This window comes from Mesoplodon bidens (genome assembly GCF_964165515.1).
Source record: "Mesoplodon bidens genome assembly, contig: HAP1_SCAFFOLD_164, whole genome shotgun sequence".
In the NCBI taxonomy this organism is placed as follows: Eukaryota; Metazoa; Chordata; class Mammalia; order Artiodactyla; family Ziphiidae; genus Mesoplodon; species Mesoplodon bidens.
Window position 1 is genome coordinate 184,871 of NW_027671188.1, and position 14,837 is coordinate 199,707.

Below are 14,837 nucleotides of genomic sequence, written 5' to 3' on the forward strand. Positions count from 1 at the left end.
AAGAATAGGTGTTAGCTCTTCACTAGTTGTTTGATAGAGTTCGCCTGTGAAGCCGTCTCGTCTTGGGCTTTGTTTGTTGGAAGACGTTTAATCACAGTTTCGATTTCAGTGCTTGTGATTGGTCTGTTCATATTTTCTATTTCTTCCTGATTCAGTCTTGGCAGGTTGTGCATTTCTAAGAAGTTTTCCATTTCTTCCAGATTGTCCAATTTATTGGCATAGAGTTGCTTGTAGCAATCTCTCATGATCTTTTGTATTTCTGCAGTGTCAGTTGTTACTTCTCCTTTTTCATTTCTAATTCTATTGATTTGAGTCTTCTCCCTTTTTTTCTTGATGAATCTGGCTAATGGTTTATCAATTTTGTTTATCTTCCCAAAGAACCAGCTTTTGGTTTTCTTGATATTTGCTGTTGTTTCCTTCATTTCTTTTTCATTTATTACTCATCTGATGTTTTTGATTTCTTTCCTTCTGCGAACCTTGGGGGATTTTTGTTCTTCTTTCTCTTATTGCTTTAGGTGCAAGGTTAGGTTGTTTATTTGAGATGTTTCCTGTTCCTTAAGGTAGGATTGTATTGCTATAAACTTCCCTCTTAGAACTGCTTTTGCTACATCCCATAGGTTTTTGGTCGTCATGTCTCCATTGTCATGTGTTGCTAGGTATTTTTTGATTTCCTCTTTGATTTCTTCAGTGATCACTTCGTTATTAAGTAGTGTAGTGTTTAGCCTCCATGCGTTTGTATTTTTTTACAGATCTTTTCCTGAAATTGCTATCTAGTCTCATAGCATTGTGGTCGGAAAAGATACTTGATAGAGTTTCAATTTTCTTAAATTTACCAAGGCTTGATTTGTGACCCAAGATATGATCTATCTTGGAGAACGTTCCATGTGCATTTGAGAAAAATGTGTATTCTGTTGTTTTTGGATGGAATGCCCTATAAATATCAATTAGGTCCACCTTTTTTAATGTATCACATAAAGCTTGTGTTTCCTTATTTATTTTCATTTTGGATGATCTGTCCATTGGTGAAAGTGGGGTGTTAAAGTCCCCTACTATGAATATGTTATTGTCGATTTCCCCTTTTATGGCTGTTAGTATTTGTTTTATGTACTGAGGTGCCCCTATGTTGGGTGCATAAATATTTACAATTGTCATATCTTCCTCTTGGATCGATCCCTTGATCATTATGTAGTGTCCTTCTTTGTCTCTTGTAATAGTCTTTATTTTAAATTCTATTTTTTTCTGATATGAGAATTTCTACCCCAGCTTTCTTTTGAATTCCATTTGCATGGAATACCATTTTCCATCCCCTCACTTTCATTCTGTATGTGTCCCTCGGTCTGAAGTGGGTCTCTTGTACACAGCATATATATGGGTCTTGGATTTGTATCCATTCAGCTCGTCTGTGTCTTTTGGTCGGAGCATTTAACCCATTTACCTTTAAAGTAATTATCAATATGTATGTTCCCCTTCCCACTTCTTAATTATTTTATATTTGTTTTTGTAGATCTTTTTCTTCTCTTGTGTTTCTTGCCTAGAAAAGTTCCTTTAGCATTTGCTGTAAAGTTAGTTTGGTGGTGCTGAAGTCTCTCAGCTTTTGCTTGTCGTTAAAGTTTTTAATTTCCCCATCAAATGTGAATGAGATCCTTGTTGGGTAGTGTAATCTGGGTTGTAGATTTTTCTCCTTCATCACTTTAAATATGTCCTGCCACTCCCTTCTGGCTTGCAGGGTTTCTGCTGAAAGATCCACCGTTAACCTTATGGGGAATCTCTTTTGTGTTGTTTGTTTGTTTGTTTGTTTTCCCCTGCTGCTTTTAATATGTTTTCTTTGTATTTAATTTTTGATAGTTTGATTAATATGTGTCTTGGCGTGTTTCTCCTTGGATTTATCCTGCATGGGACTCTGTGCTTCCTGGATTTGATTAAATTTTTCCTTTCCCATATTACGGATATTTTGAACTATAATCTCTTCAAATATTTTCTCAGTCCCTTTCGTTTTCTCTTCTTCTTCTGGGACACATATGATTCGAATGTGGTTCATTTAATATTGTCCAAGAGGTCTGTGAGACTGTCTGCAGTTCTTTTCATTCTTTTCTCCTTATTCTGCTCTGCAGTTTTATTTCCATTATTTTACTTCCAGGTCACTTATCCATTTTTTCTGCCTCAGTTATTCTGCTACTGATCCATTCTACAGTATTTTTAGTTTCATTTATTGTGCTGTTCATCATTACTTGTTTCTTCTTTACTTGTTCTAGGTCTTGTGAAATGTTTCTTGCATTTTCTCTATTCTATTTCACAGATTTTGGATCATCTTCACTATCATTATTCTGAATTCTTTTTCAGGTAGACTGCCTATTTGCTCTTCATTTATTAGGTCTGGTGGGTTTTTACCTTGCTCCGTCATCTGCTGTGTGTTTTTCTGTCTTCTCATTTTGCTCATCTTTCTGTGTTTGGGGTCTCCTTTTTGCAGGCTGCAGGTCCGTAGTTCCCATTGTTTTTGGTGTCTGTCTCCAGTGGCTAAAGTTCATTCAATGGGTTGTGTAGGCTTCCTGGTGGAGGGGACTCTGGTGCCTGTGTTCTGGTGGATGCAGTTGGATCTTGTCTTTCTGGTGAAAATTTCCAGGTCTAGTGTTGTGTTCTAGGGTGTCTGTGGCCTTATTATGATTTCAGGCAGCCTCTCTGCTAATGGGTGGTGTTGTGTTCCTGTCTTGCTAGTTGTTTGGCATATGGTGTCCAGCACCATAGCTTGTTGGTTGTTGAGTGAAGCTGGGTCTTGACATTGAGACGGAGATCTCTGGGAGATTTTCACCATTTGATATTATGTGCAGCTGGGAGGTCTCTTGTGGGCCAGTGTCCTGAATTTGGCTTCCCCACCTCAGAGGCACAGCACTGACTCCTGGCTGGAGCACCAAGAGCCTTTCATCCACATGGCTCAGAATAAAAGGGAGAAAAAGTAGAAAGAAGGAAAGAAAGAAGGAAGGAAGGAAAGAAAGCAAGGAAAAAGAAAAGATAGATAAAATTTAAAAAGTTATTAAAACAAAAATAAAAAATAATTATTAAGGAAAGAAATATTTTATAAGTAAAAAAAAAAAATTGACAGAACCATAGGACAAATTGTGAAAGCGAAGCTATACAAACAAAATCTCACACAGAAGCATACACATACACACTCACAAAAAGAGGAAAAGAGGAATAAATAATATATCTTGCTCACAAAGTCCACCCGTCAAAATGGGATGAACCATTGTCTATTCAGGTATTCCACTGATGCAGGGTACATGAAGTTGATTGTGGAGAATTAGTCCGCTGCTCCTGAGGCTGCTGGGAGAGATCTCCCTTTATCTTTTTTTGTTTTTGTTGTCTGTGTTTTGTTGTTTGTTTTTGTTTTTGACCCTGGTGTGAAATGTTTTTTAAAAATATATTTTTGAATTAAGTGTACTTTCATTAATTTATTTATTTTTAACTGTATTGGGTTTTCATTTCTGTGTGAGGGCTTTATCTAGTTTTGGCAAGCAGTGACCACTCTTCATTACAGTGTGCAGGCCTCTCACTGTTGTGGCCTCTCTTGTTGTGGAGCATAGGCTCCAGACGTGCAGGGTCAGTAGTTGTGGCTCACAGGCCTAGTTGCTCCACGTGGCATGTGGGATCTTCCCAGACCAGGGCTCGAACCCGTGTTACCTGCATTAGCAGGCGGATTCTCAATGATTGTGCCACCAGAGAAGCCCCCTTTCTCTTCTTTGCTCGCACAGCTCCTGTGTTTCCGCTATGAATTTGGCCCTGCCTCTGCATGTAGCTTGCCTGAGGGTGTCTGTTCTTCGCTCAGACAGGACAGGGTTAAAGGAGCCACTGATTCAGTGGCTCTGCCTCTCTCAGGCCGTGGGGATGGAGGCATATGGATGCAGGTCTGGCCTGTGGTGTCCAAATCTGGCGTGACTTTGCAGCAGCCTGAGGTGCACAATTAATTCTCCTGGGGAAGTTGTCCCTGGATCTCGGGACCCTGACACTGGCGGGCTGCTCTGCTTCCTGTTCACGGAGGCATGAGGAGGGACCTGTGCTTCTACACAGGATTCTAGGTGGTGGCAGCAGCAGCCTTAGCATCTCATGCCCATCTCTGGGGTCACGCTGATAGCCACAACTCGCACCCTTCTCTGGAGCTCCTTTAAGTAGCGCTCTCCTCACGCACCAGGAATCAAAGAGGGAAGAAAATGTCTCTTGCCTCTCTGGAAGCTCCAGACTTCTTCCCGGACTCCCTCCCGGCTAGCCGTGCTGCACTAACCCATTCAAGCTGTGTTCACACCGCCAACTCCAGTCCTCTCCTTGCGCTCTGACCCAAGCCCGAGTCTCAGCTCCCAGCTCCTGCATGCCCCGGCCATTGAGCAGACCAGCCTCTTGGGCTGGTGAGTGCCAGTCATCACCGATACTCTGTGTGGGAACCTCTCTGCTTTGCCCTCCGCACCCGTTGCTGTGCTCTCCTATGTGGTTGCAAAGCTACACCCCTCAACCACCAGCAGTCTCCGCCCACAAAGGGGCTCCTAGTGTATGGAAGCCTTTCCTCCTTCACAGCTCCCTCCCACTGGTGCAGGTCCCATCCCTATTCTTTTGTCTCTGTTTTTTTCTTTTTTTTTCTTTTGCCCTACACAGGTACGTGGGGAGTTTCTGGCTTTTTGAGAGGCCTGAGGCCTTCTGCCAGCGTTCAGTAGGTATTCTGTAGGAGTTGCTCCACGTGTAGATGTATTTCTGATGTATCTGTGGGGAGGAAGGTGATCTCCGTGACTTACTCTTCTGCCATCTTCCTGAACTCCCCCTCTATTTCTTTTTAAACAGAGAGGACAAAGGAAAAAATAGCAAACCAATGGTTTACCAGAACAGTTGGATTTAATCTTTTCTCATAAGCTTGGATGTGAGGCAAATTCCATGCTGGTGGGAGGGGCTGAGCCTTTCATACTATCACCTGAACCTACAGAGCTAAAGAAAGGCTGGTCTTTCCCACAGACAGCAGGGTACGGGCCTTTGACAAAAGAAGGATATGACACACTTGGATTAATAACTCTTTATTAAGAATTCCAACTCCAAACAGTAGAAAGCAGCAGCAACAACAAAAAGTCCTCAGAAGAACTTAAGGCTCAGCATTTGCGACAACTATAAGAGAAATGGAAATAGATTGATTTGACTGAGAATGAGGTAGATGGGTGTAGAGGGAATAGCGAATGGTGTATCGTACATAGGGGACATCCAAATCATTGCCGCTCTAGTTGCAGCACAGCTCAAGAAACAGTGCTTGAATGTGGTGTCCCAGCTTTTGCTTTGATACTCGTTTCACTATTGCTGACATCCTGGAGTGAGGAGAAAGAGAGTCTGTGAAGTAAACAGAGAGGAAAGACTTACAGAGACAAAGTTAAGAGAACAGTGAAGATGAGTTGCATAGCTAGCTGATGTTTCCCACCCCAGGCAGGACCTGTTTCTGTTTGCACACTGACCCAACTCAAGCCTGAGTTGATCTTTGATCTTACTTGCTGTCTTGATAAAGGAGTAGAACATAGATACACCCTGGAACAGCATGATGATCTCTAACTTGTACTCTGTCTGAAGAGGGTGGAAACGAGGAGGGGCAACAGGGTCACTGGGATGGACAGTACCAGTAACCTGGGCAACCACCACCACAGGTGCAGTGAGTGAAAGGGTCTTACCTTAAAATAGTCAAGGAACTGCTTGAGGGGCATCTCTTCACCATTAGGCTGCAGCCACTGTACCTCAAAGCAATCCCACAGTGACCACGCTGGTTGTAGTATTATGGGACAAAGCACAGAGTAAAGCACCAAGAGTAAAATGGGAGCAAGCCCTAATCATACGCTCCTCTTCATTTCACAAACATGCCAGTTCCATTCCTACTTTGCACAGGTTCAAACAATGAACAAAGGATACACAAAATTAAAAAAGCCTCTCACCAGGTATGATGAAAACTAGAGCCAGTTCTACCGAAATAAGATACACACAACTTCTACGCATGCACACACACACATAGCATCAATCACTGATGGGCAACACCAAAGGATTCTATATAAGCAAGCCCTTACCTGGTGATGGTGTGGGGCAAGGGGCTCAGAGAAACGGAAAAAAAAGGAAGGGCCAAGTTGATGAAGCTGTTCTTATAGGACTCAAGCTGTTGGTGTCCCTGAACTACCTTGTACAGCTCCAGACCTGCAAGGCCAACTATAGCTGCTATGACTGGAATGATCTTCCCTGCAATCAGCTTGATCTGTAATACAGAAGGTGATGAGAAGACGTAGTTGTTAGAGACGTTCAAGGTCTACAGAAGACTTCAAATGTGGCAGAGTTAAACTTGGAAAAGGATGCAAGGTTAGGTATAGACTATTGTAGTCTTATGCCGGTCAGCAGGGGGAATGTTATAGCTCTCTGCCCAGAGACTCGATACAGCCACAATGAAATGCATAGGAAAGTTGCTGTCATCATCCTGTTGTGAGTGGAGACAGAGGAAGAACAGGAGAGACAGAGTTAAGGAGAAAAAGTTTTCCTGGATACTGGGAACTGAGGTATATTCACCTCAATTACCTGCCAGACCAGCCAAATACTAGCCCAGACCACAAAAGATACTTGGGTCATCCGATGCAGGAGAAACGGGTCCGTGCACCAGTCGGGGAAGATCCCACATGCCAGGGAGCGGCTGGGCACAGGAGCCATGTTTGCTGAGCCTTCACATCCGGCGCCTGTGCTCAGTAATGGGAGAGCCCACAAGAGAGAGAAAGCCACGTACCGAAAACAACAACAACAACAACAACATAATTACAGTCAGGCCTGTAATCCCCAAAAAACTTAGGGTGGCTCAGCCATTTCTCATACACGGTTGAGGTCCCCATCACAGCAGATCTTGAACCCAGGGAGGCTCTCTGGTTGGTCAGCATGGCTTGAGCTCCTGCAGTTGATTATCCACTGCGGAAAGGGAGGAAGTACACTTTAGTCCTTAGATACATGTTAAATCCCTGTTCACGGTCTGAGGTGCCAGCAGGAATCCAGGGTGGGGCAGAGATGTTCAGGCAGATAAAGGATTTGAAAAGGAGAGACATCATGGGAAAGAGAAAAGAAGGGGGAAAGATAGGGCAGAAAACATGTCAGAAAAGAAAAAGGTAGACAGGTGTGTGGGACATGGAGATATGTAGAGACACTGAGGGCAACAGGTAAAGCCACTAAGAAAGGATATAGACAGCAGCGTTAATCATGACAGATAAGAGGTGAAAGCACAGAAGTTGTTCACTGCTGAATGAGTGGACAGAAAAATGTGATCTATCCATCCAATGAAATATTAAGCCTTAAAATCCATTCCATTAAATATTAAGCCTTCCAAACTGGAAGTCTACTATATTTAAAGATGGTAAATCCTTTGTGTTTCTTACCACAATTAAAAAAAAAAGGAGTCAATGAGAACATACTTCAAGAGAAAGACATAGAGAGAGATGGGGAGACATGAAGGAAGATACGAGGGAAAACAAGAGACAGAGGGATAAGAGATACAGAAAGGAACATAGGGGGAAAGTGTACAGACAGCCAAGAAGAGAGTAATATGAAATGGGAGAGACGTGAAAAAATCTGAAGAGGGAGACCAAGGAGGATAAATGTGAAGATTATGAGAACGTTCAGAGAATGGGAAAGTTCAAAACACCTGAAAGGGAGACACGTAGGGTGATAAATAAAGAAAATATACAAAGAGGAGCATGAGAGAGTAGTTATTTCGGAAGGGAAATGCGGGGGATACATCAGGAGGGGAGAGATATACAGACGAAGAAATTGAAGGATATATACAAAGAAGATGAAATGTAGAGGAAGACTTACAGAGCATGAGACAGAATAGGGTAGAGGGGGGGAAATTTGAGTTGGGGGGTAGTTAGAGATGGAGAGATGAGGAGGGCTATCTAGAGAGGGAGATGAGGAAAGATATATGGAGGTTAAAAATAGGTTAGGCCTTCCCTGGTGGCCCAGTGGTTGAAAATATGCCTGCCAGGGCAGGGGACACGGGTTCGAGCCCTGGTCTGGGAAGATCCCACATGCCACAGAGCAAGTAGGCCCGTGAGCCACAAGAAGTGAAAGCCCTCACACAGAAACGAAGACCCAACACAGCCTAAATAAATAAATAAATCAGTAAATAAATAAATAACAATAGGGTAAACAGGCATACCAAAGAAGGGGGGAGGTGGATGAGGAGATCTATAATGAAATGAATCAAGGAAGAAATCAAGGCAGAGAGCCTACTGGTAAAGATCATATCCATTTGTCCCTGCATATGGACACAAAAAGAAACAGAGAAAGAACAAAACAAAGCAAACATACACACAGAAAAGAGCTGGACAACTGGTGCACCTGAGGGAGAAACAGTGGGAAGAACAAAGTAGTAGGGCATCAGAGAACTTGCCTCAACCAACCAACCTTATTTTAAATTGGAAGAAGCAAGGACCAAAGGACAGTGTGGATTAATCTCAGGCCTGAGATCTCAGAGCAGAGCCAGTGGCAAAACACAAGTACAGGGGAGGCTTGCATAGGTAGGTGATAAGTAGGATGCTAGCTCTAGGCCAACTAGATAAACATCCTCACCAACACACGAAGTGGTCTGCAGCTCCTGGTCAGAAACATGGATCTTGACACCAGACTTTGGGGTGAACTCAAGGACCTGCACAGACTGAATGAGTATGATCACAGAAGCTCGGTCCTGAGAGCCCCTCAGCCCATAGGCCTGGTCAAACAGGTTGGCAGCAGCTATCACCTAGTCCAGATGCAGGGGCTAAGAGAAGGCAAGGTATGGAGGGGTAAGCATATCAGTACTCACCTTAGGAGCTGCAGCCTCCTTCCCATCCACGTACCCACATTTGACCCGACTGTAGGAGACCTGAGGGAGGAGACTTCATTGCTGACATCAAAGATGAGCGGCTGTGCACAGACCAGAAAGGGGCTCCTGAGCTTGTAAGCTAGGAAAACAGAAAGATGTGGGAGAGTGGGACCTGAGAGGAGAGGTCTTTCTCATAATTGTGACTCCTCATTTTCAAGCCCGGAAGTCCCAAATTAGTATATCGCTGGGCACTCCCTTTGTGCCAGACACAGAGCTATTTATGAAACTTTTATGGATTGCCAGTCGTGTAGTAACATATTTAATTTATTAACTTAGTAAATATAAATCAACCCTCATAGAACTCTCATGAAATTAGGTCACCATTATTCCAACTTCCTACATGAGGCTACTAAGGCACAGAGAGAAAATACATGATTAGTCCCAATATCAAATGCAGTTGAGACTTGAAGCCACCTAGGTCCTGTGCTCTTAACACCAAAATTTCTCTTCTACAATCTCTATAGCCCTGACAGGGAATCTGGAATGACTCATGTCATATCTAAGGGAATAGGTACCAAGTATGTTGCTTGAGAGAACAGGGCTGGGCAGGTAGAGGAGAGAGGTTGGGAGGAACAGGTCTTTGACTTCAAAAATCACTCACTTAACCATTTAATGAGATCTCTGGGACTTGGTGGTCTTGCCACAAATGGATGAACTGCAATGAACCATGTCAAAAGCGTTTAACAAACTGCTTCCAGTAAGCCTATTCTGACAAATGGAGCCCAGAAGAGTGTAATACCTGGTTCGGAGGAAAGCTGTGCAGCAGCTGTCTGATGTTGTTGGAGCACTGGTTGTGCCAGTGCTAGTAAGACCACGTCACACAGTCAGCCCATGTATGTGGCCGCTGAAGCACCAGGCTGAGCTGCACAGCCTGCAGCACCTCTAGGGTTTGGATGCCTGCCAGGTGCAGTGTTTGCTCCACAAACTTTGAATCCCTATCAAGAATTAGAGAGGACACAAACTCAGAGTTACACAGTGATCCCAGAGGGAGCTTAACAGCATGAAAAGTCAGTGCTGACTCCCAAATGTATAAGGCCCAAGGAATCATTAGATTATTTGAAAAGTAGACCAGGTCCTAAGTGTTACACTGGTTACAGAATGCTTTGACTGACAGGCAGCAGACACGGTGAGCGAGGATTTGGACAGAATTACTCACATTAGGTACTGGTTGACGTTTTCTGCTGGCTGCTTGAAGAGACCTTCAAACTCATCCACGGCAGACAGAGCAAATCAACACTACGTGGGTTATGGGAAACAAATAAGTTTCTGTAGGCCTTAGGACCACCATCAGGAAATACAGCAAATAGGAAGAGCATGGCTGTTATGGGAGAACAGAGGAAGAAAACCCTCCCAATCTGTCTGGTCAAACTTGTCAAGCCCTCACCACTTCAATGTAAAAACCTATGATCTTAATCTGGGAAGAGGTTTACACACAAGTGTACATTCATGCAGAATTTATTAAGATGTACACATTACCCTAGGTATGTCATGCATCAATTCAAGAAAAAGTTCACACCAAGAATAAAACATGAACGATCTCTATGCAGGTTCTGGGGACTGGGAAGAAAGTAAGATAGAGGTTTGACCCCTGTGAATTCGGAGGTCGATAAATAGTCACTGGTGAAGTGATCTGGAGCACCTTGATGCTCGAAATCCAGGTTCAAAGGCCAGCTGTGCCACAGTCTTGTGACAATCAGGTATATCTTTACTTGTGTTTCCTCATTTTAAAGACAAACACTGTAACAGTAAAACTACACCTCAGGGAGTTAATAAGAAATAAGCAAACATGTACACATTTAAAGCTTAGTTTGAAAGTCACAAGGGCATATTAAGTATACATGTTTTTCAGAATTCCTGTGAGAGTTACTACTGTCATTCCAATTTTACAGATAAGGAATCTGAAGCATGAAGTGGTTAAGTCCAAGGGCACATAGTATATTAGTTTTAAAATCCTTTTTATTGGCCTTTCTGCATACTGGGTAGAGAGAAACACAATAATAGAACCATAACCTAGTAGAGGATTTATATGTATAGAAATGAACACACACACAAAAACACATCTCTTTCTCCGTCTCTCTGTATCTACACACACACACACACACACACACACACACCAACATGGGATGCATGGAAAGGGAGAAAGACACATACTGAACTGACTCCACAAGTATAAACTCTTCCCTTCTGGAAGGAAAAGTGACAGACTGAACTGTTACTGCTCATTTTCTTCCTGTTCCCATACTTCCTAAACATAGCCTCAAAGACTGGGTTAAGAATCATTTTGATAAAAGGATGGTTATTTGTGGTTTGAAAGGGGACTGTAATTAGGGCCAAGTTCTGAGGACCAGTTAATGGGGTGCTTTTACTTTGTCAATGTACATGAGAGTTATGCTCTTTTGTATGTATGTGTACTATATAAACACAACTATGCTGACAAACTATTAAACATATTTTGGGAAACAATTAGAGAATTATTCCTAAATATGGACTTAATATTAGAGATATCTAAATAACTAGCAGAGATGATATTAAGTTAATTTTGTTCAACGACAAAATAGTATCCTGTACACAAAGAAACATATCCTCACCGTTTAGATATACACTTCTCACATAAAGTATTTCACATGGTATAAATAATACTTCCCTGTATGCTTGCAAAATAAAAATTTCAAGTTAAAGAAATCATTATGAAAAGCGTTAGGCTCCTAGGTTTAAAGTGAGTGAAGGAGAGTTAAAGAGAGGGCAGATATTACATACACTGAGGCTTCATCATCGGAATAACAAGAGTTTGGCAACTGAGACACTGTCCCAGTACATATCTGTTCCACCTCTTTCTCCCTGCAAGGCTGATCACCTGCAAAGTGTGCTCGATGACATTCGGGAAGTTCTTCAGTGTGCACCTGGGGATGGACTTGTCAGGAGGGTCCTGGCTGGAGCTGTATGACTCTGTCAGGAAGGGGATAAACCCTTACACATTACCCTTGGTACCCAGTGTGCCTGACTCCAGAAGAGGCTTTCGGTACAACACACAGCAGCAGTCCATATACGTGCCTGTGAGAAAGTTGCAGCAGGTGAGGGTGGGGAAAATAACATCAGGATAGGACACGGTGACACACACTCCCTAAAACACACACATTACTCTCGCCTCGTCCTCACCCATCCCCAAAACTCACGGGCATCCACATTGTCCGAGGCATTGTCCACACCATCCAGGTTTTGGAGGAATTTATCAATCATACACATGCTCTCTGTGAGGGCCCACACAGTTCTGATGGCTCATCACACGGATGTGTGCGTTTATCTGGTTCACAGCTGCAGCATCTGTATCAGACTTCAATTTCTGGGTAGTGATGGAGAAACAGAACTGTCATTCACATAATCACCCAACAAAACTTTACAGAGCTGTTCTGAAAACTGATTTAAGTAATGATGCACAAGACCTAGGCTCTGAGGTCAGGAGGCTCTGTGGTCTATGACAAATGCCACACAGCTTGGGCTGGGACAAATGAGGAATGGCGTGAATAAAAAAGGAAAACAGTGATACAATAGGAGACAATGGGTTGAGTATCTGTTCTTTTGTCTACCGAACATCCACTGTTTTTCGTTACTAGCACCCCGAGTTGGAGTGCATTCACGCAAAGAAAACCAAGGTCCTCTGAACTTACAAAAACAAAAAGGATCCTCTGAAAATCCAAGTCAGATCACATTCCTCTCCGCAAAACCCTCTATTGATTCCCACTTTCACTAAGGGTGAAATGAGCTGGTCCCTATTCCTTTGACAACCTTCTCTCTTACCATGATCTATCTCTGTCTCTACTCCTTAAACATAGCAGTCATATTCCAAACTCAGGGTTTTGCTCACACTGTTAACTTCACCTGGCATTCTCTTCCCTGAGATTTCTTCCTGTTCTCGTATACCATCTTTAATTCTCTGCGGTTATACCACCTTTCCAATGTGGATTTCCTTTACCACACTGCAAACCACCCTCTCATGGCACTTCCAGTTCTATATCTTGATTTTCATTCTTGCCCCTACACAGTATGTTTCACCTTGTTATGTTCTAACCACATACAGTGCTATTGTATTTATTATTTGCTCTAGCAGTTGTCCAAAATGAAGTTAAAACAACGTTTGTGGTTTCTTTTTTATCTGATGCACAGCTATCAGGATTTCCTACGTTTGATATTTAATCTGAGAACATTTTAAAATATTATTACTCCATTTAAAATTGGAGGGGCTTCCCTGGTGGCACAGTGGTTTAGAATCTCCCTGCTAATGCAGAGGAAATGTTTTTGAGCCCTGGTCTTGGAAGATCCCACATGCAACGGAGCAACTAGGCCAGAGCCACAACTACTGAGCCAGCGCGTCTGGAACCTGTGCTCCACAAAACGACAGGCTGCACTAGTGAGAGGCCCGCGCACTGCGATGAAGCATGGTCCCCGCTTACCACAACTAGAGAAAGACCTCACATAGAAAGGAAGCCCCAACACAGCCAAAAATAAATAAATAAATTAATTAATTAATATGGAATAATTCCATTATATACTACAAACACTATGAAAGAAACTCCAATACAAAGCGTTAATGACAGGAGTCAATCTGTATTTACAGTTTTACAAATTTTACTTATATAATGTCTTAGAAGATAGCTGAATTTTCGTTATTTACTGACTTTAATGTATTACATGTTTTGCTTGAAAGATGTCAGGGATATCCAGGCTCACAGAAAAAAAAAATCAATAACATTTTCAGATGACTGTTGATATTTAAAATTATATATATATCAAAACTTGACAAGCGATATTTCTTTAAAGTTTAGTTGAAAGGTAAAATACTGATCCACAACAATACCCTCTGTCTTTCTTTGTATTTTGAATGGCTCTTTAGTTAATGCACAGTTCTGTATCATCATGAATTGGTCTGGTCATTTGGAAAATACTGTGTTTTTGGGTTATGGACAGCCTCCTAGAACAGAGTGGAAAATTACCCTTTCACCTGATAAAATGAGGATAAAAAGGACATAATGTCTTAGTATTCTTAAAAGAGTTGTGATCTTTTGGACTTGAGGAAAGAGTGCTGCCAACCTCCACTGCATTAGAGAATCTCTCATTTACTATGTCTTCTCACTAGACAAAAGCAGAAACCTTTCATTTGCTATCTTATATATTCTAACTACTTAAGTAGTACCTAGTATTTGCATGATAAAATGAAAGGAAAGATAAACACTGGGCAGGCAAAATAACACTGAACTTTACAGAGACGCCCCAGATAGATCCCTCTATAATCTAGCTTCCAGAGTTCCACATTAGCCGTAACCAAAAACCAAAGAAAAAAAAAGATGGCTGGGGACAGGTTTAAACTCACAAATGAAAGATGTAATAAGTTTTCAATAAATATCTCCTGGAAGAAAGAGTGAGTGGTAGAGAAAAGAAATAAGAACTGAAGGAAAGAGACACACAAAAAAGTCCTAAGGTGGTCTTCCCAGGTGACACAGTTCTTGAGAGTCCACCTGCCGTTTCGGGGACATGGGTTCGTGCCCTTGTCCAGGAAGATCCCACATTCCGTGGAGCGTCTGTGCCCATGATCCATGGCCGCTGGTCCTGAAGGTCCAGAGCCTGCGCTCCACAATGGCAGAGGCCACAACAGTGTGAGGCCCGCATACCAAAAAAAAAAAAAAGTCCAAAGGCAATAAGACAGATAACCAGAAAAAGACAGGAGAAAAGTGAAAAACAAAGCTGAACCACATACCATATCCATTCCACTCACCTTGATATCCCAAGGTTGGAACAGAAACTGTCGATTCAGATTGGATTTTACTATGGTGTCCATGTCTGTAATGGTGATTGCCACACCCTCCCCACAGCCTAGCCCAGTCATGGCAAAGGTCTTGAGTAGCTCACAGCCAACGGCCCCTGCACCCACCTGGGAGGTGGCCAAGAAGAGAGA

General features: G+C 42.5%; 1 pseudogene across 1 annotated transcript in view; it reads right to left on the minus strand.

The window, feature by feature from the left end:
• Positions 1-4,254: 4,254 nt before the first annotated feature.
• Positions 4,255-14,837, minus strand: part of LOC308611705 (ubiquitin-like modifier-activating enzyme 1) — a 50,780-nt pseudogene continuing 40,197 nt past the window's right edge. Inside the window, exons 10-22 of the transcript in view lie at positions 14,658-14,813; positions 12,064-12,230; positions 11,745-11,941; positions 10,047-10,111; positions 9,630-9,825; positions 8,908-8,969; positions 8,599-8,785; positions 6,568-6,722; positions 6,377-6,469; positions 6,072-6,253; positions 5,685-5,785; positions 5,508-5,580; positions 4,255-4,391 (exon numbers count right to left, since the gene is read on the minus strand). The product of the transcript in view is annotated as a ubiquitin-like modifier-activating enzyme 1 (transcript). The remainder of the gene's footprint in view (positions 4,392-5,507; positions 5,581-5,684; positions 5,786-6,071; positions 6,254-6,376; positions 6,470-6,567; positions 6,723-8,598; positions 8,786-8,907; positions 8,970-9,629; positions 9,826-10,046; positions 10,112-11,744; positions 11,942-12,063; positions 12,231-14,657; positions 14,814-14,837) is intronic.